Source organism: Leiobunum rupestre, chromosome 1, assembly GCF_980474605.1.
Source record: "Leiobunum rupestre chromosome 1, qqLeiRupe1.1.hap1, whole genome shotgun sequence".
NCBI classification, from domain to species: Eukaryota; Metazoa; Arthropoda; class Arachnida; order Opiliones; family Sclerosomatidae; genus Leiobunum; species Leiobunum rupestre.
Window position 1 is genome coordinate 98,248,987 of NC_143384.1, and position 25,809 is coordinate 98,274,795.

A 25,809-nucleotide genomic window follows, 5' to 3' on the forward strand; every position below is an offset into this window, starting at 1 on the left:
ATTCGTATCCAACTTCTTAGACGAGCCCGAGCTGACAGCCGACGTCTACAAGAAACAGACTTCATTCAGAAATGGTGTTCCAACGAACTTCTGGTCGTCGAGAGAAAACGAGAAATGGCTATAAATTACTATTTTAATTTTAATTTCAATTTTCTATAACTGCTTTATGTTCTTTTAACAATAACTTCATAACGCAACCAAATTTTGGAGGATAATTTCTGTAATTGATTTTCTGCCATATTTTAAAATTAAAACTAAAGGGCAGAATGAATGAATGTACTAATAAACCAATTCAAGTTGATCTTCTCGAATTTGTTTAACCAAATTCGAGGCCCCATCAACCACGAGGATGAGCTTCACGATTCTTTCCTGAGCGGGAAGCGGAGATCGATAACTCCCCGATTTATCGGAGAATATCTTTCTCATTGATGATCGTTCCACTTTCGATCTAGTATCGATTGTCGGAGGGAGAGGATCGAAGCTGAGTGGCTTTTAAATTAATGTCATATCAACGTCAACATTCGAATACATGGCTCCACAGCTGTTCACCAATTAAGCAAGTAAATAAATTCTTGTCTTTACGCCTAACTGCGCATGCGCTAGATATAATTGAAACTCCTTTATTAATTTCAAAATTGTCTTTTTATTTAGTCGGGACCAAAACGAGTCTAGGTGGAGCCACGTTTTTTCGAGGTAGAAACTCCTATAGTCAAACATCTGGGCATTCATGGAACTAATCAAAGCGTTGATTAGTTCCATAGGGCATCGTAATTGCTGTGTTACCCTGGAGGAAACCTAAAACGATGTAAAATTATAATAAAATGCCAATGTTAACCTTTTGTAGATTTTATTTCATCCATCATAACCCATAATACGTGTAATTGTTTACCAGAAAAAGTGCTTAAAGGGGAATTGTCACCACCCTAAAATTGGTTAAAAACCATTTAAGCGGATAGAGGACGTCCGAAAATGGTTCTAAAAAAATTTCATGTTAATATTTCCAACCAAATTTCGTGTTTTATACCCCGACTCGAGAATTTCAAACCACTTGGTTGAACCTACCTGCAACGCCATCTCGTGAACGATATATTATTTTCCCCGGTTTTATCGTTTTTCGGTCGTCTGCTACGACATTCTCCTTGGCTTTTCAACCGAGTTATACTCTTAGATTGTAGTTTATCGTGTTTTTAAAATGCCTTACACGCCGCCCTTTGTAAAATGTTTGCCGCTTTATTCTTTTGGCGGTGCACGTAGGTTCAACCGCGATTTGATGTAGGTTGCGGAAAAAGTAGCGTAACTTTTTAAATACTTTTCCAATAACTTTAAAATTTCAGGGACATAATTATTAATATATTTTCTATCATTCTGTAAAAAAATCTCGTAAATTTTGGTTTTGGTGACAATTCCCCTATAAACTCTAAATCGCGAACAAAACGAGTCTAGATGGCGTCACGGATCTAGCGTCTGCTATAGAGTGCTCTCAATTCAAAACTCACGACGTCACCAATGTAATTTGCCTACTGTCATGGCGGGCACTATTAACACTACAGCTGTGACGTTACAAGTTTTCAAAATCGTATCAGACAAATTAATGAGTCATAAGAACGTTTTTTCTTAAATAAACTTACCGGCCCTAAATGGGTTAGAGTAAGCAATAACTGGTGGCTTTACCGGGGAGTCGGGGTCTGGCTCTTGTAACCCATAAGGGCGGTGGTGCACTGGGAGATGTTAGCTCTGATCAAATGGTCCTATCTCCACCTCCGACTTCGGTCAGGTTTGGGCTGGATACTGAGCTTCGGCTCAGGCTAACGGAGATGGTCCGTGCAAACTGGCCGCCTCGGCGGATTGGGTAGCCTGCTGTGGGGCGGCGGGCCTCCGTATGAGGGCACGGTGGTCCTGTTTCCGGCCTTTTGGAGCCCCACCGGGATCTCCGGTGCCAGCTGTGCCGGGTTACTTGGGCTGCTGTATGCTCGTCGTTCCCCTTTAGGAGCTCTCTCCAAAGGGTTTGGCTCCTTACCTCTGTAGGTAGGGTGTCGGCTGGAGTTGCTATAGCATCCATTCTAAATCCCACTGCTGTGTGCGAAGTGGGGATTGGTCCACCCATTGCTGCACCTTCTGCTGGGTTGAGTGGCTTGCGTCAAAGGTGCGACCATCAGTAGTAGGGTACTACTACCCATGCTGGATTTGTCACCTGTCCGGGCTAGGTGGACGCTGGCGTAGGGCACTATGATGATAGGCCTCCGGTGGTATGGTCTCTGTTACTAGGTACACCGGGCTATAAATTCTGACACACTAAATAAACTTACCAAAATATAAGCAAACGATGCAAAAATTATATTAAAATGCAAGTATCAATATTTATAAAGTCAAATTTACGAATAATGATGAGGAAAAACCGAGGGGCCAACCACTTCACTAAATTCTGTACACCAATTACAGCGAGTACAGCCTTTGTTAATGCTAAATCTGTAATGGATTACGTAAAAACTTTAGTACTGTCAAAGCTACGGGCTTGTACACCGATTACGGGTAGTGGTCAGCCCCTCGGGAAAAACTAATAGCATCTGCTTTAGCCGCTACCTATGTAACCTATCTTGGTTTCAATGGCAAACCAAAGGGGGCGCAGCGATAGTTTCGGTCATGAATAGCGTCTGCTAATACGTTACCTATCTAGTTTTCTATATAAGCAAAAGAGGGCGTAGCGATAGCTTTCGGTCGGCTGATTTCCATTGGTGCCTCTTTTAAAAGCTAGTGCTTGAGCGTGAAGAGGGTTTTGTAGGATTATACCAAGGATCCAAAAGTTTGTCTCTCTGTCTGTCCCGTTCATAATAATCCCGTAGGTCCCATTATGGGCAGGCCCGTAGCCAGGATTTTGCAGTTGAGGGGGCCCGGAAAATTCCTAAGGGGGCACTCTTAAAAATAAATTTATTTCCAAAAACCTATGAGGCTATGACTACTTTAAAATGACCTTAAAGGTCGACACGGACCACACTGACGTTTGGCATTGGAACACGTGGTTTAATTAGATATATAAATTGAATTTATATAAAAAGTAAATCAAAGTTGAATTTCCCAGATTAGTTTTGTCTTAATTTCTTTGTGCTTTTACCACAAATTTATTACTTGATTAATCGCAAGGGAGCCGATAGCGAAACTAAAATGGTGCCAATTGAGAACCAATTCAGAACATTCTATTATTCTGAACCATAGAACGTCACTACGCGGAGGGAATAAAGTGAAATGAGCCGCAGTTAGTATACTTGGGTAAAGCTGAATAAACGACGACAACGTACAATAGCATATAGACTACAGTACTAAGGAAAATTAACCTTAGTTAGTATAGTCCAAACGATATTTATACTTGATTACGTGACATATTACTGTTTCTGCTAAAACTTTCAACTTCAAATGGTGGAAGTGATATTTGTGACGGTAGGGACCTCTTACGGCTGAGTTTTACAACTATCAACCTTGTTTTATTGGTCTATGAATAATGAACGTCAGCTGCTTATGTTCTCATTTTTTGTTTACGATATACATAAAAGATTTCTTATCGTTTTACTATTTTTAAATGTAATTAGTTTAAATAAATTTTGTGAAATGAGTGTCCAGGGGGGTATAAAGTGTTGCGATAAAAGTTGTAGAAGCTTTAATTTTGGTTAACTTAAATCTTCATTTAAAATCACTTTCAAAGCAGACCTACATAGGAAGTTGCATAAAGCCTTGTCCGAAAACCGTTAATCGTTAAAACTTAATTATTAAATAAATTAGTTGAAGATGTGGAACACTGAACCGCCACTTCACTTGTTAAAGTGTACAAGTAGGATAATTTAGGTTCTGCGCAGACTCCCGTAATAGCCAATCAGGTTCTCCTTTCCTACTCAAAACTCTCTCGGAAGTTCGTTAAAAATATTTTAAATGGAAAACGGTTTTCTTTACTCGTTTATGACTGACCGTTTAAAATAATTATACTTTAAAAATAATTAAAAAAATCTGTAAACATCCAGAGAACTGTAATAGAAGTTTTAAATCTAAACGAAGAAGGACACTCTTCGATTTGATCGTTTTAAAAATTCATCAACCACTAACATCGGGTTAGCTTTCAAATAATTCGATATATCACGATGCATCGACAATGTGGCCAGACTAGAAAGTCTACATTCTTCCATTGTTGAGCGTAGACGAGTTTCAATTCTTTTAAGGGAACTGAAACTCCTTTTTGAAATGGTATTGGCCACGGGAATGCGCAAAACCACTTTATAGTACTTGGCTAGGTCCGGAAATACATTGCCCATTGTCATCAAATAAATAAATAACTCTGTAACGCTGTTTAAGTTTTTAGATTTAATCAAATTTCTAGCTATTTTAATTTGACCCTTTAAGAAATCTAGGTCAAAGTTAAATCAGCTGTATGTTTGGTATTGGGTTAGGACGTCGTTTTCGTTAAGAAAATTTTCTTACTCGAGATCAGAAGCAATAACATTCTTCAATAAGTAACTGTTTTCCAATAGTCGAGTCTTCATTTCCGATAGAAATTTATCGATTAATTGGAAATAGGTGGATCTCAAATGATTATTTAGGGTATTTACAAGAGACGAGTCGGGCCCCCGATTGAGTCGGGCTTTTTATGCCCGACCTGGCCCGAGCCCGCTTCGGGCAAGTTTATTTTTTGAAAATTTCGGGTCGGGCCGGGTTTTTTTTATTTTAAAATTAAATGGACCGGGTCGGGCCGGGCCAATTTTCTAAAGGGCCAGGCTTTTAAAAAAAGCCCGGCCAGACCCGACCCTTACCCGCGACTGCGTACTGCGTTGGTCGTGTGAAATGTTTCGGGTGTTGTACGAAGAGAGAGAGAGGAAGAGAGAGGGGGTGGGAGTCTGGGAGAGAGATAGACGTAATGAGTTCTGCGAGTAGCACGACTAGCGTCTATTGACTATCATTTCAAGGTCGTCTCAGTCGTCCGATTCGCCTAAACTTCTCTTACGTTTCGTTTTGGTTTTACTTTTGATTTCACGAAGTCGGCCATTTCATTACAGGCACAATTTAAAATAGTACAGGCAAGGGCGCCTGCACGTGCTCATCAGCTCGAGACGTCGCGTGCACTTGACCGCGTGAAGCGGCCTTCCATGCACTATTTGAAATCAGACCTGTAATAAAATGGCAGCTCTCACAAATAAGGATATAAAAGAGCGTATAAAGTCAAACTTGTTTTAATGTATCGCTTTCGTCACGAGATACGTGAAAGTTCAGTTCAGTTTTGAAAGCTAGATCTTTATAAAAAGGGCGACTCGTCGAATTTTAATTTCATATAAAATACGAAAGGTCACGTGATTACGTTAGATTCATCGTGCAGTTAAATTTAGAGAGCGCGCGCATATTTTGGTTTTTGTTGAGCTCGCGCGAAAACGCACGAGACCCTCTACACGGAAATATTAGGAAGCGCGCGAGCCCATTTACGCTAAAATATCAAGACGCGCATGGAACTTTTTAACAAGTTGAATAAGACATAAATAGAGTTTATGCTAGCGTCAATTGGCTATGATAGTTGAACCATAGACAGTATATATACTGTCTATGGTTGAACGTCTCTTAATTCTACGTCACGAGTAACGCGCCCGATACATCTAAACAAGAAGGCCAATGTTACTTTATAGAACGGCCTATTTGCAAGTTGCGTGTCTCGCCGTTCTTTGAAACAATATAGCTAAAAGAATTCTAGATATTCCCGCGTCACAAACGAGTGACGAACGTGTATTTTCCAGCACGGGGCTGACACTTGGTCCTCGAAGAACGAATTTAAAAGGTTCAACTCTTTCGCAACTAACTGTTCTTCACAAAAATTGTTTAAATAAAAAAAAGCCTAAAGCTTGTTATATTTTGTATTGAATATCTACATCTACACTATATAATAAAATGAAAAAAAGCTTCATGCTATGGGTTGCGGCGGTTCTACGGGTCTTTTCGGCAATTATCTGGTTTTCGGGCAAAATTTAATTTTACGTTTTTCGGGTCGGGTCGTGTCGGGCCGGGCCGGAAAAAAAGTGAGCCCGACTCGTCTCTAGTATTTACTTCCGTTTCTCTACTTGCCGTCGTGCATGTGATCACACTATGTCTTAGCCTTTTGTCGGGAATTATTTTTCGTATTCTTAAAGCTAAAGGTTTGCTTTTGCGATCCGGTAGCGGGATAAAAACGGACTCCGATAACTTTGAAGCTTCTTCCCAAATTGAGTCGAATCGTTTAGAGTTCCTAATTTCCTCTAAGGTAGTTACACTAGCTGAGTAAATGGCAACGACTTCCGTATAAACGACTTTCGAACTTTGTAAGTATTCCGACAGCGAATTTGTAACACCTAACACTTCATCTAACGCAACAATCAAAATTAAGTTGTTAAAATTCTGTAATTCAGAAATATATCCTCGACATTCAGATGCTTCCACAGGTTTACCTTTCTCAACCAAATTTTCTAATGCTAGAACAACAGAATTGAACGTATTTCTAAAATAATGAATTCCTTTCTTTTTGCTCCGCCATCTTGTCTCTCAAATTTGAGGCATTTTAAGGAAGACGTCATTTCCCAGTTCTTTCTGGAATTCCCAAAACATTCGCTTCTAATAACCGTATTGCTTTGGAAATTGTAGATTGCTTGAATTAAACCAAGCAATTCCGTCACTGCCAATATTAGAGCAGCAAAACATTCGCTCTTAATAACCTAATTGCTTTGGATATTGTAGATTGCTTGAATTAAACCAAGCAATTCCGTCACTGCCAATATTAGAGCAGCAAAACATTCGCTCTTAATAACCTAATTGCTTTGGATATTGTAGATTGCTTGAATTAAACCAAGCAATTCCCTCACTGCGAATATATAAGAGCAGCAATTAACCAAAACTAGATGTAACCGATGAGCGTAGAAGATAGTATTATGCATATATTTGGCATTATTTGGCATACTCACGAACTTGGTCTTTAAATCAGGACATTTCCTTTTCAATAGTTCTAAAATTTCAACGAAATTCTCTCTATTTGCATTTGCATCGTCTGATCTTGCGAGACCTTGTTGGGCGCATAATAAAACAATTTCTAACACCTCTCTATTTCGAATAACGTAAAGTTTATGGTGGTCATTAACCTGATACGCTATTGTGCCGCGGGATTTCGATTCCAATTTCCAAATAGTCTAACAAGGAGACTACCCGAGGTGGGCATCGCCGATTTTGTTGAAACTAGGAGGTTAGGTAAACCTTATGGTAGTATGAAAATTGCCAAAGGGAAAAGTTGCAATGGGCTGTAGTAAAATGTTCTTCGAATTTTTCCAATCCATATATCCATCAATAAAAGCTGTATTTCTACCGCTGATAAAATACCGGCAACAAAAACAATAAACTTTATCTTTCGCTACAGAGTACTCAAGCATTGGGTACTTGGCGTACCAAAAGGAATTAACGCCTCGATTTTTACCACCAATCACATTTTTGGGAAAGGAATTGAGCGTAGGTTGAACGCGCAAACAATCTTTATCCAAACTAATATCTAAAATGTTGAGGCTTTCGGCCTCTTCAATGTCAGAGTGGCTTTTGGGGGTTTTCAACTAAATCTGTAACATTAGGCTCGATATTAATTGGTATTTCGAAAATCTCGCCAATAGTTTGATCGATTTCCGAAGCCAGACTGTTGATTGGTATAACTTCAACCGTCTTCAACGCTATTTTGAGCTTTCATGATTTCGGTATCAAGGTTCTCATAGGAATCAACGATCTTTATTTTGTAACGTTAAAAGGAACCACCTATGGACTGCAATGCAAAGGATGCTAAAATAAGCGAATAAGTAGATTAGTCCATTATCAAAAGGGATAAAAAAGCTAAACCCTAAACAAATTTGAAGAAATTTAAAAACTTACTAATAGCTCGTACCGATAGGTCTTCGAGCAAACAAAAAGACGCGAAACTCCGACCAAATAGATCTTCGAGTGAAAAACTAAATTAAAATAAATAAAATAGCCAGAACTTCCAACGGTAGACCGGTTTCGTCCTATTTGGGACTCGTTAGTGCCGTATCCCTTTTGATAATGGACTAATCTACTTATTCGCTAATTACCTCTCCGAGGGGACAAAGCCCCTAGGAGGGGTTATACAACCACCGTGTCTGTCTGTGGGTCTGTAGGTCTGTCTGTCAGGCCTGCGAACGCGTTCGCATTTTCGGTGCAAAGTGTAATCACTGCGTACGCAGTTTCTCGAGATCTCTGCGTTCGCAGTTTCTCGAAGGGTTGGCAAAACCACCGTGTCACGGTGAGCGTGAACGGATGCATTTCCGGTCTGGTTTGGATGGTGTTTTTTCGCTCACCGTCGTGACGGTTTGGTGTATTACGTTTTTGTAATGTTTACGCGTAGGTTGTGAGTGTTGAATTTGTTGTGTTTGTGTTCTGATGGTTGTGCATGTTGGGTCTGTTGTGTTTATATGGGCGTTTTCTCTCCAACTTCTTCTTAATGACTTTGGGACGGACAGAGTGCTGAGTGTAATGCTACCTCTCAACGTCCAATGGCAGGGTTTCCACCAGTTGTACACGGTATTCGTCTTAGTATCAATTTGCGTTCGCATCGGGCGGGATTTGAACCCGAGACCTCCTGCTTGACAGGCGGACGTTCTACCACAGAACCACCGACACTTGTTACGCCATATTGAAAATTAGACCTTCAGCTTTATCGGAAGCGTATTTAATAGAGTACGAAATTTTGGTTTAATTGAAATAGAATTGAAATTGAAATTATTGCATCGAAGAAATTCTAATTTAGCGTTCTCTATTGATTAAAAACAAATGCGCCACCCAGGTTTCGAACCCAGACCATTCGGCTTGGCAGTCGAGCGCTCTACCACAGAACCACCGATAGCTGCTTAGCTTCACTGAAATTAAGACACGCATCGTAAGCATAATAGGTAATAAAGTCTTTTTTTATTAATGAATTTATGAAGGCCTAATCTGGTTTTTTTTACGAATGAAATTTTAAAGGTTAAATCTTGTTTTAGCGCAGTCAGCCGAGATAAGAGGGTTAAAGGGTAGACCCTGTGGGTGGTCCACTTTGTTAGTTTTTTGTTATTTATTTACGGGTATTATTAACGACCTATTTATAGTTGTATTAATTCAAAGACGATAATTTAACGTTTATTGCTTTAAGAGCTGGCGGTTAGTCAAGTGGCTCTCTGTGCTTTGTTGATGGTAAGGTTTTTGCTTCTTGTAAATATATTTGGTGTGGATATTTGGATATCTACGATTTCTAACGCAGTCAATGATTTCCTGGGTGTGCGAGTCATTATATGATATTGGAAATTGGACGGCATTGGTCTTTTTCATGCGGTATGTGTCACAACGTCAACTGGAAGTCTACGAGTGTTGAAATAAAATGAGCGTTAAAGATGCGGCAAGTATTTCGTAAGCGAGAAAAATACAATTACCATCTGTAGATATTTCTTTCATTAAAATTTGCTTAGTATTATATTCAACTGATAAACATGTACTGTAAAAAGGGTTAAATTCAATTGTGCATTGTTTTAGTAAGTCTAACTCGCTGTTGTAACTACTTAATTTATAATATTCTGAATAAATTAAACTCGATTGTTTCGTCTCAATTACTTAAATTAAATTTAAAATTTTATACCGGGCAGGGTTTGAACCGAGAATACGTTTTTCGTAAATAACTCTGAATTGCGGAGATATCTTTGGGGGTCGTGTCGAGAAATTAATACCACTAGGGACCATTCTTCCGAGGAGAGGTATATTTTGGCTTGCCAACTTGTTTTTTTTTTTCGATCTTTATTTTGACCGACTTTTGCAGAAAACGTTCCATTGCGCCTTTCTGATTACGAACTAAGCTATCTTCTCTCTTCCGTTTTTGGCGTTTTTGAGCCCCCGGTATAAACTTTCTGGTCACTCTGGTGTTCATTTGAATCATTTCAAAACCCCGTGTTCGTTAAAAAGCCAAATTAATTTTTAAAATCAGCTAATAGATTTGAGTTTGGAAAAGGCTGTTTGAAAAAGTATGATCTACTTATAGCCTTGAAAAAGGCTTTTTGAAAAGAGTAAATACTAAGGGCTTTTACAAAGGCTGTTTAAAAACGTATCTACTAATAACCTTGAAAAAGGCTGTTTGAAAAATTACCCTAACTACTGACTGAGAAAAACTACGATAGAGGTCCGAGGATTCAAGGAGGTCACTTTCGCTCCATGTTGCAATCCAAAACCAGAATGGACAAGTACAACCTGTGTCCCCACTCCCCGAACACTTATTGACCGTTCGTCGGAATTCTGAGAAATTCAGCTTTGCCCTCCAGGCCTCCATAACCATGGCAGGTTTACCTTTCCCCTTCCCACTGTCCCACATTTTCGGTGGTCACTAACAAATCCCAGGAAAGAGGAGAACGGTTTTTTTTCATAAAATCCCCATCAAAGAGCTGCCTAGGAGGTGGTATACTCGAGGAAGGGACGTGTAGTGTGTGGTATTTATTGATTTTTCGGGTAACATGTTTGCCAGCTTGTTGACGTACATTCGACCCCAACTTTACCACGTGGTAGCAAATCCGATCAATCATAATCTGGATTGGTCACCTTTTACGTCACTAATGTTTTCAAAAATATAAACTTGCTGAAAATTTAAACTATCTAAAGGTACAAGTACAACAGTGGCCTACGTTGTTATAAAGACACGTGCACGCTTCGCAACAAGGAAGGATATATTGCTTCCTGATCTAGCGTTAATTAATAAGGAGTTTCAAAAAGTTCAGATTAAAGCACCACATTGGCATTTGAAAAAATTAAACCACGATTTTACCACGTGGTAGCAGATACGACCAATCATATTCTGGAAACAAGCGCGTGAAACTGGTTAAATTCAAACGCCTCCGGGTGTACCTTAAAGTAACACGAAACGGGGTCCAAATACGAGAGAACCTAGTGGACAGAATTGTCAAAATATTTCCCATACACGGGTCTTTATAACAACGTAGGTAAGGGATCGATACCATAATATTGAAAAGTAAGTCTGCGATTGAATCTGCTACATTATTTCCTGTAAGAAATTTAGAAATTAAACAAAATGCTGCTACTTTGATAAAAAAAAACAATATTATATAGTAAGCACTAAGCAGACGACGTCACGGGATAACTCAATCTCAATGGTTAATATTTCAAATAGTTGTATATCTCAAATCAATTGTACACCCAAAGGTTAGTACCAGAAAACCGTTGTGTCAGTAGACCACAAAAAGAGAACCAACTTTAAATGTTCACACTGCTTTATTTAACTCCCAATTAGTCTGACAAATTTGAGGGCCAACCTAATTACAGACCACCTACCCCAAGAAGGACTAGCATCAACCTCGAAAAAGGTGTCTCAAAAGTGGCTTGGCTTTTTTTACAGCAAACAGAAAATCCTTTACATTACGAAATAAAAAATAGGTGATCTGGGACCTAATTAACCTGTAAATTATTTCAAATCGTGAGCTTTAAATCAAAAATTGCGAAACAATCAAAATCAAACCGTAACTCGAAGATTATCGCGAATTTAATTTAGATTATTTTTATTCTGGATGTCAAAAGATCTAGCACCCTTCATGTTCTTCGAGATATCGTAAAATCCCATCAACTTGAAAATTCTCAAAAAAACATCGACTGGAATCCACGGCTTCATCAGGATCAGAACCTGAGCAAGGGGGGGAATCAGCACCACCTGTTCTTCGGCGAGAAAAGCCGCCATAGTGTAGCGACAAACGGTTCTAACCGAACACTCCAGTCTCAGAAAATGTTTGTCTAAGCCTTGGTACAGTCCGGAGCGGAAGGGGTTCGGACAAACCAGTGTGGTACGGATGCCGTCGAGACCAGCCAGAAACAGCTCGATTTTGAGAGTTTCGTCGAAGCCGACCAGGGCGAACTTGGTGGCGCAGTAATCGGATAACTTGGGGGAGCCGAGCAGTCCGCCCATACTGGCCACGTTCACGATATGCCCGTGGTTATTCGCCATCATGTCCGGAAGAAACGCCTTGCAAGTCCACATGGGTCCCATCGCGTTTACTTCGAACATTTTTTTAATTTTCCAGTCCGGTATGTCCAGGAAATCGGCGCCGACCAGGATGCCGGCGTTGTTGAAGAGGATGGACACGGCGCCGACCCGTTCCTTCACCTGTCGGGCGGCGGCGTACACCTGGTCCGGGCTGGAGACGTCGCAATGGAACGCGTGCGACGTGCCTCCTCCTTCGTTGATGATCCGTTGGGTCTCCCCGTTTCCGGCTTCGTTGACGTCCCACAGCACCACGACAGCTCCGCGACGGGCCAACTCGACGGCCAGCATTCGTCCCAGGCCGGACCCCGCACCGGTCACCAGGGCGATTTCACCCTTGATCTCCTTAAATCTCCAACTCTTCGGTGTTAACAGGTTGAAGATATTTTTAAATAACAGCGCCCATATTTCCAAAATTCGCTGCAAAACAACGCCAAGTGAAGACTCCATATTTCACAATATGAAATGTGGCGCTGTATAATAGCAAACACGTGAGAGCGTACGGCGTACAGCGGTTTCAGGCCGTGAGTGATCTCGTCACAACTATAATTATAAACGTACACCGCACACTCATTTGTGTAGTATACAGGCTTAGCAGCTACGTTACAAAAAGACCAAGCGCTCACTGCTCTTCGTATACGTCTCCGTCCTAGCTTCTACAAGCCTTTGCTTCGTAACGTAGACAATGCCTTGTGGAAGGCAGGAGGGATACGAAACGGAGAGCCAGTGGGCGCCTAGCCTTTACACGGTGTTTCGTAGACGTTTCGTAATCGTAAACTAATTTTGAATTTATGTAGATGTATTCTGAATTGACCATCGCAATTTAATGTAATGTAATATTATATAATTCAATATAATATAATATAATATAGTGTAATATAATACAATGTAATATAATATAACACAATATAATATAATATAATATAATATAATATAATATCTATACTACATTCCTAAGTGTCTTCTGTCTGTCTGTCTTGAGTCTGTTTCTCTATAGGCGTCCGAGCCGTTCAACCTAGGACCTCCAAATTTCTCACAGCCATTCTTATGGCTCAAAGGCAGCGAGTCGCGCTATATTCATAGATTTCCAATTTGGGTTAAGTTAATTAATTAAATAATGTTAAAAAGCGAGTCGAAATCTATGTATTTTTGCCACTGGAAAGGGGCCGTGAATCCTGCACTCTACATACATGTCACCATAATCTAGCGGTGATTGGCGACAAATTTCTCACAGCTATTCTTATGGCGGAAAGGCAGCGAGTCGCGCTATTTTCATCGATTTCCAATTAAGTTAATTAATTAAATAATGTATTTTTGCCCCTGGAAAGGTGCCGTTCATCCTGCAACCTACATACACCTTTACAACCAATATTTTCAGTCAATTTAGTTGCTGAGCTAGGGGGGGGGGGATAATTTTGGTTTATGCCATGACTCACCATGTCAGTCTTCACGGGATTTTAGTTCTAGCTGGGGCCCGGCTGAAGGACGGGCTTCTCAGCTAGTAATACAATATAATATAATATAATGTAATGTAATGGAAAGTAAAATAATGTAATGTAATGTAATGGAAAGTAAAATAATGTAATGTAATGTAATGGAAAGTAAAATAATGTAATGTAATGTAAAGTAATGGAAAGTAAAATAATGTAATGTAATGTAATGGAAAGTAAAATAATGTAATGCAAATTAAAGTAAAATAATGTAATGTAAAAAAATTAAAATTATGTAATTTAAAGTAAAGTAAAATAATGTGCATATCAACAGTAGAGATATACACAATAATAGCATAATAATTAAATATTCATCTACGCTACAATGTTACAATGTTTAAACATTCTTAAATTAAAATTCGGAATATATACATGTTGACTTGACACATCAATTTTGTCAATGAATTCGTTACAAGTCATTTGGAACCTCGTCAAAGAAGATGTTATTCTTAGTAAAAGTAATATTTAGCCTAATTTGAACCGGCTTTCCGTAGGGAAATTATTGACCACCAGATGCTGCGCTAAACGTAAACCTAGATTATTGCGTGTAGTCTAGACGTATTGCAAATAGCTCCTACGAGCTTAATTTCTCTAATTTCCAAGCTTAGTTTAAAAATAAGTCTTCACACTTTACAACTTTCTTTGGTCAACTTTTCAGCACTTTAAAGGTTCACAGAATCCTTTGAAAAATTTCGCCCCGAATTAGAAATAGATCCTCCCCTTCAGTACTTCGTGGTAGCCGAGGGGGGAGATGTACAAATCGAAGGTAATCACGGGAAATGGCTTGAGAAAATCACGATAAATCACTGTGAAGTCAGTGGAAATCCACGAATGCTTTTCGAAAATCAGTAGTCAGGGGTACAAAGATTTTACGCGTGACTACCCCTTCGGTGGTAGCAGATCCAACGCATGATAATTTGGCACTTTTCAAGCTTTATTTCCGAAATCTCGGACTATGCAACTTTTAAAGGTCAATTAGTTGGATCACTAAATTTGTCCAACTAATTGGGAATGAAATAAGCAGTGTGAAAAGCTAATGTTGGTACACTTATTGGGGAACAAACACACAGTCTCTTGTCTATGTACAATGATTTAAAGATATCCATCTATTTGAAATCCAACCAATGAAATTAAGTTATTAAAGATACGTGTTTCGAAAATTCTGGCGCTTCATTTTCGGGTTGAAAAGGAACACGATAAAAAATGGCCAAAACGGACCGAGTTACGCCACTGGCAGATCTTAGAACGCTCGAGAGCAACAAATGAATCGCGTATTTATTGATCGGAGCAGATTTGAGCACACAAATTAAATGCTCATATATTGACCGGAGCATATTCGAGCACACAAATTAAATGCTCATTTATTGACAGGAGCAGATTCGAGCACACAAATTAAATGCTCATTTATTGACCGGAGCAGATTCGAGCACACAAATTAAATGCTCATTTATTGACAGGAGCAGATTCGAGCACACAAATGAAATGCTCATTTATTGACCGGAGCAGATTTGAGCACACAAATAAAATGCTCATTTATTGATTGGAGCAGATGGAATATGGAAATTTGGTCGATGCGATCACAGAGCGCTCGAGAGCAATCAAATGGAAAACGCTATAGCTAAAATAAATAATTGGGACATGCTAAACCTAATTTCTTAATTTTCATACAAGTATAGCATAACAGAGAGAGTAACAGACGATCATAAATCGGTAATAATCTCAATATATGATCATTTTAATGCTATTGAATCCCACAAAAACTTTAAGTAAGGTGGAATGGTGAAAACCGCATTCGATGACCAATAAGCAGGTACATCGTTTAAAAGCGTTTGGATTTTCCAATTCGAAAAATATTACAACTAATGTTTTAACTGTTTTTATGTTGTGATTCCTAAATTCATCGTTGTTTTGACCAAATAAACATAAGTTTTAAAGTTGACATCGTTTAAAATATCACTTCTCATTAGCGTCAAATAGATATAATGGTTGTTAATTGCAGCAATTGGCATTACCTTTACATCAAGTGCTATATCAGGCTTATTTATCCGCTATTTTACCCTAAGATGCGGCCTATTTTAACGCGCAAACTGAATTTAAAATCACCAATTAATTAGGAGAATATAAGTTGTTAAAGAAAACAAGTTCCATAATGCGAATCTAATCGCCACCAATTTTATTTTTGATACGAGAATATTAATGACATATTATATTTTTAACACAGTCAAACGTAAAATAGATTTCATAACCATGATCAACGTGATTATCATACGTTATTTAAAAATTTAAAGAATAACAGTACGTGAACAAAATGTAAAAAGTCAATTAAAACATTTGGTAGGATATTGAAAATTAAGCATTAGAAATATTCTAAATCGCACGCACGAGTACAAAATTATGTAACCATAAAAAATTATCCCGTTACAGATATTTTATTACGAATAATATTGGGACAATTTTTATTCTGGTCTGTCACCGAATTATCCTCAATTGATCGAGCACCTATAACGTTTTTCATAGGATAGTACATTCCAATCAATTTGAAAAATCTAATACCCACATCGATAGGAACCCAAGGCTTAAGAAGGGTGAAGATATGACCAATCTCTGGTATCAACACTCTTTGGTCTTCGGCCAGGAAACCGGACATAATTTCCCGACCAACGGTGTCAACGGACAAGTCCTTTTGGAGGAGATTCCCGCGGAAGCCTTTGTACAATCCAGAACGAAAGAATGTCGGACAAACCAGAGTGGTACGGATGCCGTCGTGACCAGCCAGAAACAATTCGATTTTCAGACATTCGTCGAAGCCGACCAGGGCGAACTTGGTGGCGCAGTAGTCGGATAGCCTCGGGAAACCGAACAGTCCGCCCATGCTGGCCACGTTCACGATATGCCCGTGGTTATTCGCCATCATGTCCGGAAGAAACGCCTTGCAAGTCCACATGGGTCCCATCGCGTTCACTTCGAACGTTTTGCGAATCTTCGCGTCCGGTATGTCCAGGAAATCGGCGCCGACCAGGATGCCGGCGTTGTTGAAGAGGATGGACACGGCGCCGACCCGTTCCTTCACCTGTCGCGCGGCGGCGTACACCTGGTCCGGGCTGGAGACGTCGCAATGGAACGCGTGCGACGTTCCTCCTCCTTCGTTGATGATCCGTTGGGTCTCCCCGTTTCCGGCTTCGTTGACGTCCCACAGCACCACGACAGCTCCGCGACGGGCCAACTCGATGGCCAGCAACCGTCCCAGGCCGGACCCCGCACCGGTCACCAGGGCGATTTCACCTTTGATCTCCTTAAACCTCCAACTCTTCGGGATGAACAGTTTGAAAACATTCTTAAATAACAAAGTTAGTATTTCTAAAATTCGCGGTACAACTGCGCGCGTTTGAGCTCGAGCCGAAACTTTCATACCTTCGAAAAAACCCTTATTTTAAGTGTAACAAGGAAATACGAAAATAGAAAGTACTAAAGCGATTCCGCGCAGCCAAAGCCGAACTCGAACAGGAGCTAGTAACTCCTCCAACGACGGCTCAAAAGACTATTTTATCTGGAAGAAGAACCTCCGATTTAGTGGCGAAGAGGGGAAATTATAAGAAATTGTTTCCGACTTCTCAGATAATACAAAAGATCTATCTTAGCACAACTCGCTCGCCTCGCTTAGTTGCTTCGAAGGCTAGCTGCTCTCTGAATTTTTTTTCTACGAAAAGTTCTTTTAAGTAGTTTTTTTCTCGTTGCGTAGGGAACGAAACTGGTGCCCCCGAAATTTTCAAATATAAAATATTGGCTTATAAGTTATTGTTTGGGAAGAAAAAACTGCGCCGTCGAAGACCCCCTCACAATGATTTTGTAATACTATTTCATCGGGAAAATATGATTTATCAATATTTAAATATTTCTACTCAGTTAAATTTAAATCTAACGTTTCGAATTTTATATTGTAATTATTACTGAAAAAGAAGGAACAACTGGGATTTTTAAATAAATGCCAAAATTAATTAAATTTTTGTTTGACAACGAACAAACATTTTTACGAACTTCACGGAGTTTAACAGCCAGTACATTTTGGAAATTGGTGGAAAATCTCGACTATTGAATACTGAATCGAGCCTGCGATGGTACGATGGATACTTATCTCGTAAGAGATATTTTGTTAACTTCTGATAATTAGCTGTATTAACATTTCATTTCTTATTTTTCCGGGATCAAGTTTCTTTCATATCATTAGGCATAACCCAATGTATTTTAAGTTTTAAAATTTCCATAATTTAATTAAACTAATTTAAACTAAATTAAATCAAATCAACTAAATTAAATTAAATTAAATTAAACTAAATTAAACTAAATTAAATTAAATCAACTAAACTAAATTAAATTAAACTAAATTATATTAAACTAAATTAAATTAAACTAAATTAAATTAAATCAACTAAATTAAATTAAACTAAACTAAATTAAATTAAACTAAATTAAATTAAATCAACTAAATTAAATCAACTAAACTAAATTATATTAAACTAAATTAAATTAAACTAAATTAAATTAAACTAAATTAAATTAAACTAAATTAAATAAAACTAAATTAAATTAAACTAAATTAAATTAAACTAAATTAAATTAAACTAAATTAAATTAAACTAAATTAAATTAAACTAAATTAAATTAAACTAAATTAAACTAAACTAAATTAAATTAAATCAACTAAATTAAATTAAATTAAACTAAACTAAATTAAACTAAATTAAACTAAATTAAACTAAACTAAATTAAATTAAACTAAACTAAATTAAATTAAATCAACTAAATTAAATTAAAATAAACTAAACTAAATTAAACTAAATTAAATTTAATTATTTAGCAACTAGTAATAGACCATATTCAAATCGTCTATTAGACTTTTAAAGCTGGAGTTTTATTTGATAAAAGAAGTGTTCTTCTCGCGTTGACCGCTAGGGAAATTAAAAAGCTAATACAAGGATATTAATATTACCATAAGGCATCATTAACTTATGATATTACCAAGAATGTAAGTTATTGAGACAATTTGTAGCTTTGCCCTGAATCCCTCTCACGCTCAAAGAGTAAGCTGCTCCTCCCTAAAACCAAATCTCATTGGTTGTCTAAAACTGATGTTTCCCGACGCGATTGAAGCACTCGCCGGTGACGTATTTCCTTCCCCCCTCTCGTGTCGAGAAGGAAATTCGACCATGACGAAGAGAATATTCTCAACATCGTCATTCTCCGTAAATGTAAAAGCATTCTTGGTATAGCCATAAGTACGACATCCCTTCTTCACAGTGACGGCAACAAATTCTAAATAGCGCCCCTCGGTAGCGGTGCCTTGAACTAATCTAACCCAACTTCCGTTAACGTGATATTCCGGAAATTTGGGGCTCGATTTAGCAACAGATGATTTTTTGGAATACTAAATGATTGACTGAATTTGAACTCTTGACTACTTTTGAATGACCAATTGATAGAAAAATGCAAATCACAAAGTGGGTTAAGCTTCTAGGTTAAAGAGTTGCTAGTCGTTTCACTGATTTCTCTTTGGTGAAGAAAGGATAAAGTAGGATAAAATGCATGAGCAACGCTTCAAGTGTCATACTTAGGTTCATTATGTTACTTATGGTATAACCTTAAAGTCAGATACTTTATTTATCTAGTCCGTTAACTAAAGCGCAATGGAATTAAATCTTATATTAGTAAAATAACACCCAATGTTTTGAAAATTTAAAAAACATTCTACAAGATTATTATAAAAAATAAATCAAGTTAAAAAGAAAGCACGTATATTTTCATGGTTAAACCAGTTTTCAAGAGTTCATTGAATTTAAAAGAGCTAATAGCAATAATTCAATATCTTTTATTATTAAGGCATTCTATAGAGTAATTTCACTTCGTAGCTTTGACTATGACCGCCATTTTGTGCGGATTTTTTATCTATGCATGGATGACGTCGTGTCACGTGAGACTGACATCACTGAATAAGGAAAAAAATATTTACAATTATGTGAGATTGATACACCAAGTCACCAAATTAAATCATGCTAATTTTTCCAATAATGACCCAATTATTAGATCAACAACCTCAATGAAAACCAAGCGTGTTTTGTTTTAAGATGTTTCTTTTCAATAATATAACTTTAAAATTAAACATTTAACTACGTCAGGTAAACACGTGTAATGTCCGAAGAAGGCTGATGGGGTGGCCCTGGTGATTACCATATAAATGGACGTCCAATTGATTTGGAAAGGTCAAATACGAGTGGCTGCCCTTAAAGGGAATATTACCCCGGGATTTTTGTCGCCCCCTTAGGGTTCCAAATTTCGCCACCAAAACGCTTTGGCGTTAGATTTATATGGCACTGCAAGCACGCGAACCTCTTGGATTTTGAAAGGAATTCTAGGGGTTGTCCGTAAAGATCGCCTTGTAGGTAATATTCCCTTTAAACAAAATAATATTTAAATGATAAAAATATAGCAAAACTATTTTAGCTTTAGATTCGCTTATGTTTCAAAATGTATTGAACAACTATAGAATAACAAATTTAATTCTTAAGATAGCCTTATTGCGCAGCTTCATTGCCATAAACAAATTGCAAGATAATTTTTCTCGTTGAATTCGTATACAATTGTGAATGCGTTTTAACTTTGTGCTTTCGCCGCCATCTTAGAAAATGGAGGTCAAAATGCACAAACATGGCTGTAACTTTCGTTCTACTACCCCTACAGATTCGGGAGTGGTCTCAAATGATTTTTAAGTTCTTAAATTAAAAAACTACCACAAGTACTGAGAAAATAAACCTCTTATTAAATATAAAAATCCCGAATTAAGGATATGTAAATATTCGGAATATAAATACTTTTCTTTAAATGGAATTCCTTAAACTTGATTATCTAAAATTTAAATGCAGTCATTTCAAATATGAATGTTCATCTGTTATTGTTATGTGGAGTTCTTTTAAGAATTTCTTTACAACTTTTAACTTTATTGTTTAAATTTTATTTTACTATTGCACAAAACACAGCTAGGGTCCAAACAAATGTGTATACATTTTCTGTTTCCTTTACAATAAATTATTATCATTATAAGATAGTCTGACGAATTTCAGGCAATGCCGCTGAAACATACGTTATGGATATTTTTATAATATAGCACAATTTTTAAAGGTATTAGCTTTGTTAGGCATTTACAAATTATGGCGTAAATTGAGCTACCGAAAAAAGCTTTCAAATATTTTTTTCCGATATTCTTGAATCAATCATTCATCTTTTACACAAGGTATTAATGAACTTGCACTCGAACAAACGCAAAACGTTTTTCACTTTCTTTCGATATAACGGCTATTTGCAAAACGTGCAAAAATTCGAGGGGTAAGACAGTCTCAAATAATCTGTACACCGAGTTCGTGCATTTAGCACTGTTAAAGGTACATATTTTCAAGAGTTCGCGAGTTCCATTTAGCACTGTCAAAGGTACGGCAGTGTACACCGAGTTCGTAGAGTGTCTTACCACTCGCAAAAATTAAGGCATAGATTTAATCGGTCCCTAAACAAATATTGAGACTGTTTTTTGCCTGAAATTGTTTTAAAACGCCCTATTTCAACGTATTTTACCCTATTAGAGTCGACGTTACTTCTATATTGGCATTTAATTAGATTACGCACTCGCACAATGTCACAATTATGAGCTCCGTATCTTTCTGACAATGATTCAACTGACTCTTGTCGCGAGTCAATGGCTGTGGAAGGAAGAGTCATGGAACTTGGATGGAGAATAGAGACCGCCAAGGACAACTGTGCGGGCATAAAAAACAGGTGACGTATTACTACCATGTCAGCAAGAATGTGGGCCAAAAGTTAAATTTGATATTAGACTTTCTGAAATAAGGCGTGAATTGTTTCAATTCAACTTAGCTAGTCACTTGAAGAGTTCGATGTTGCTAAGACACGGTGGCTTAAAATATGGTTATTAAAATCTTCCAAGTTTTTGCTAATTATTTTAAAAAACCATATTTTGAAAAAAAAACTTATGAGTGAGGGGTACAACTGAATAAAATCAGCCATTATAAGGTGCAGAACTTTAAAAGGAGTCAAGCATTTTTTTATGAAGCCTGAAAATGAACTAAACTTACGAGAGGTCGATATAAAAAGTATCTTGCGACAAAAAGAAAATCGAAACTGGTTAGAATTGAGCACCTTTCAAAAATAAATACGTGTCTCATTAAATAAATGTAAGTACATGAGATTCTGTCATTAAAACAGATTCAGTTTTAGACGCAAACGCACTGTGAAAAGGGAAAGACACCGTCGAGTGTGACAAATGTTTGATTCGCTCGGAGGGTTTTGGAGATCAAAAGACACTGGGGTGGACCACGCTAATAAGCGTCAGCAAAAGAAGAGCCTATGACTTACACAATCGTTAATAATATTAATCATCAGCTGGCTAATACCCAAGGCCCAAGTAAGCTGGCTACCTTTCATGTCATTAATTCAAGTGGTCGGGTTACAGTGCGTAGGAGCGTGGTGGCAAGTCCTTCGTGCCACGCGAGCCAACAGCTCCCTACACTCACTATTACCGTTAACCTCACCAAAGTTTTATGGAAAGGGGAAACCTAAGAAATCATGGGGGAGATAACTTCCCAACTCAACGCAAGTATTCGATGGGCTGATCACTCAGTAAATCGGCGTGCAGTTTAATAGTTGTGACTCAGTGGCAGATACGATTCTATAGGTGGTAGACTGGAAAGGCAGCTTCATATGTCTGTAATTGGTGTACAGATTCTTAGGAAGTGGTTAGCGCTTGTCTAAATTGATCGTCGAGAGCGTACCAAAGAGGTAAATACTACAGGGAAATCTCAAGCAACAACATCTAGTCAAGGGACCTGATGCCCCTACCAGCAAACTCTCATAACAACAAGTCGAAACAATCTTGAAGTGTTCTGAAGCACGCAGAAATAAAGGACTGTGAAATGGTTTTCTTCTCTGGAAACGAGTACGGATAAAATTTTGGTTTCGGTGAAGTACGATGGAGCAAAATGAGAACCCGATTCCGTGGCAGACGAAGCCAGGTACCGCATTTCTTGTTCAGTTAAATTCTTATCGGCCAGTAAGAGACGTAATTGTCCGTGTTTAGTTGTTAAAATTATACTATAGAGTTTCTACCTACTGTAAATTATTGTCATAGCAGAGGGCATTTGGTAACTACACTACCGCCATCTCTGGATTCGTCTTTGAGCCATCATTTAACAGACTGCAACTTGTAGAATTCAAAGTTTGGCTAATTAATAATTTAGCAATAAATTTTAAGTAATGCGCCATGTTTGCGTCGGTCGTGCGCTTATAGTCATAACAGGTTCTGGGAAGGGCTTATTCATTTAAAGCAAGCGCTTGGTCAATATCTCAAACCAAACTCAAGTGAATGTTAATATCTGAACTAGAAACAAAGCCACAATATTTGGCTATACAGATGTATTTTAACATTTTTTTGGTAAACGAAAAACAATTTCGAATATTCACAGTAACTACAATATGGTCTACCAGCCTCACACAACCGAAAACAATTATTTTAACTTAATATTTTATTATTTTTAGATACAATCTCTAGGAATGTGTTCAAGCTAATACCATTTGGCGATCAAATTATTCTGAAATATTACACTTTTACTAACTTACTAAATATACCGGGAGCAAATGGGAAATAAAAACCACCTAATTTTTCGGAATTGTCCTACACATGTAACCTGAAATATACTATAAAATAGTGAAAACTATTGGTTCGGTTTTTATATGGAATTTAACCAATTGGTACCGAGATAGTGTTAGTATAAGAATTATCGTCGTTTTTAAATAAAACGGCTTAAGATACATTGCATCTCGACTACTCATCGCCAAAAAATGGAAAAATGCTTTTCACTCCGGTGGTAAAGGGGGTAAGGTTACTTATTTTACGGGAATGATAATTGGCATAGTAATACTTTAAACTGGATAGAGAACCACTGACCATTTTTCGGCGTTTTTTGTTTAAATTGTGTTTAAACTTTTATAATTTAATTTTTACTAATATACTGGAAAGTCTATATGGGAGTAAAATAGTTCTTTTTATAAAATAACCTTGGCCATATTTTTGAAATATTGCCTCCCCGCTTTAGCTGTGGATCCGTTTTCTCTCCCACTAAAGAGTTTATGAACTCATTCTTAGGCATTGGCTGAACTATTCCAGGGCAACATCTCAACAAGTTGATCAAGCGTAAAGACATTTTATAAAATCAACTATTAGTTTTTACTCGCGAATACTACTAAAAATTAGCAAAATTGTTAAAAACAAATAAAATTCTTGGGCTATAAAAATTTGATTGAATTAATTTTTGTTATTAAAAATAGGTTTCGCCGCTGCTGGTAGTTTTTCATCGGCGTCGGACTTGAAACTAGGTCTTATTGAATATTTTCTATGGAAATGTTATACAGAGCCAAACCCCTTGGTCACACTTATGAGTAATTATGCTACATTGTTTAGCCGATAATTGACCTTTTTAAGTGCACTTCACTAGTTGACCGCTAGAAATAAATGAAAAGATTACGTAGGCCATGTTAATGTAATTATGTAGTGTTGAAAGTCGGAAAATATTCCGGAAAATTACCGAGGCCTTTATTCCGGAAAAAATAAAAAAGTTTTCATTCCATGATTAGTCTAATATATTGTTTGCAAATTTAAATAAAGCGGCATTTTCACCTCATTTTTTCGAATCTAAAAGTAAAACTAAACCTCTAGATTAGTTTAAACTGATTAAAAATTTAACACTATTAATGTTTTGTAGTTTGTTTAATGATATTAGACATTTTATATCGATAAAAAGTTAAAAACATTAAAAACCCTTAAAAAATAATGTAAAAGGTATAACAAAAAGGAAAAAATATTTTAATTATCTAGAATTCTAGATAGCTACTAAAAGAACGCCCAACTATATTCTGATAAAATACAAGTTGGCAAGCCAAAATATACCTCTCCTCGAAAGAGTGTGTCCATGGAGAAATAACAGGAGGGCCGACTCAGCCTTTGGGCAAATAGAAAAAAAACTAATACATGTACTATACCCAATGACAAAAAGAGGGCTCTTTTGGAAAAAGCTTTTCCCAAATTCCAAGAAACTGCCAACGCAGTGATTACACTTTGCGCCGAAAATGCGTACGCGTTCGCAGCCCACACAGACAGACACGGTGATTGTAAAAGCCACGCGGAATATTGGTAAAATTTTAAAAAGAAGATGAAATTGCAAACATAATTAAATAATAATAATAATAAAAACCAGTTTTTTATTTTAGGAGAAAACCAATAATTCAAGTTAAAAATCGAAGGACTATCAAAGAATGGCATTCAGATTTTCCAAGTCAATGCTTGTATAAGGAACATTTATGATTCCCTTAGAAATAGCCATAGTTAATAGTGGTTAGGGATGCATCGATATGGGTACAGCCATGGACTAATTAATGTTAATTAGTCCATGGTACAGCCGATATATCAGTCGTAATATTAACAAAGTTATGTATCATAAATAATTATTGGGTGGGGACAAAATAGACGACCCAACGTGATTAGCAAGAGAGTTAGTTTATGATTATATTTTGGTAAACATCCAAGAAACGTTTTTACACTCGTCGTGTGTTCGGAGATAGGTGCTTTACCAAAATTTGCAGAGGGGCACGTAGTCATAGTAACGAAATTTGTAAAACGTGTTTGTAACATTTAACGAACGCAAGTTTTATCATTTCCGCAAATAAAATTGGTAAATGTTTTACTTTTATTGCATATTTATTTCTTTTATTCCCATCGCGTATCCTACTTCACCTACCTCAATTAAGCGGGCCGAATTTTGGCGAAAAGTAACGGTAAAAAACGTTTTTTTCAAAATTAATATCTCCGTGTACTTTCATTTCCGCGAAATAATTTTGACACAGAAATGTTCAGTATCTAATAAAAATGAAAAAAATTAAAATCGGACGTGCGTTGCCATTTTGCCTAATATTATTTCTTTGAGACATGCAAAAGTATTTTATCGACTAGTTTCTTTGATTAGGTTCCCAAATGTACAAAACAATTAAAGCATAACAAATTTAATTCGTAATAGCACAGCTTCACCGTCTTAAACTAAATTTTTTTTAACGAAACAATTTTGTGATTTGGTAAATTAAAAATCACTACGTGCGTTGGTATTTGGCCTAATATTATTTCTTTGATTTTATCCTAAGACTAGTTTTTTGATTTGGTTCCCAAATGTA

At 37.3% G+C, this 25,809-nt stretch overlaps 1 non-coding gene and 2 pseudogenes across 1 annotated transcript; 1 reads left to right on the top strand and 2 right to left on the bottom strand.

Moving 5' to 3' along the window:
- The first annotated feature begins 270 nt into the window (after positions 1–270).
- LOC149969100 (small nucleolar RNA U3) lies at positions 271–490 on the top strand. Its single transcript, XR_016474786.1, has one exon. It is a non-coding gene; the product is annotated as a small nucleolar RNA U3 (small nucleolar RNA).
- An 11,061-nt stretch (positions 491–11,551) lies between these two features.
- LOC149969101 (epidermal retinol dehydrogenase 2 pseudogene) lies at positions 11,552–12,493 on the bottom strand (annotated as a pseudogene).
- A 3,450-nt stretch (positions 12,494–15,943) lies between these two features.
- On the bottom strand, positions 15,944–21,369 carry LOC149969102 (epidermal retinol dehydrogenase 2 pseudogene; annotated as a pseudogene).
- Between the last annotated feature and the right edge of the window lie 4,440 nt (positions 21,370–25,809).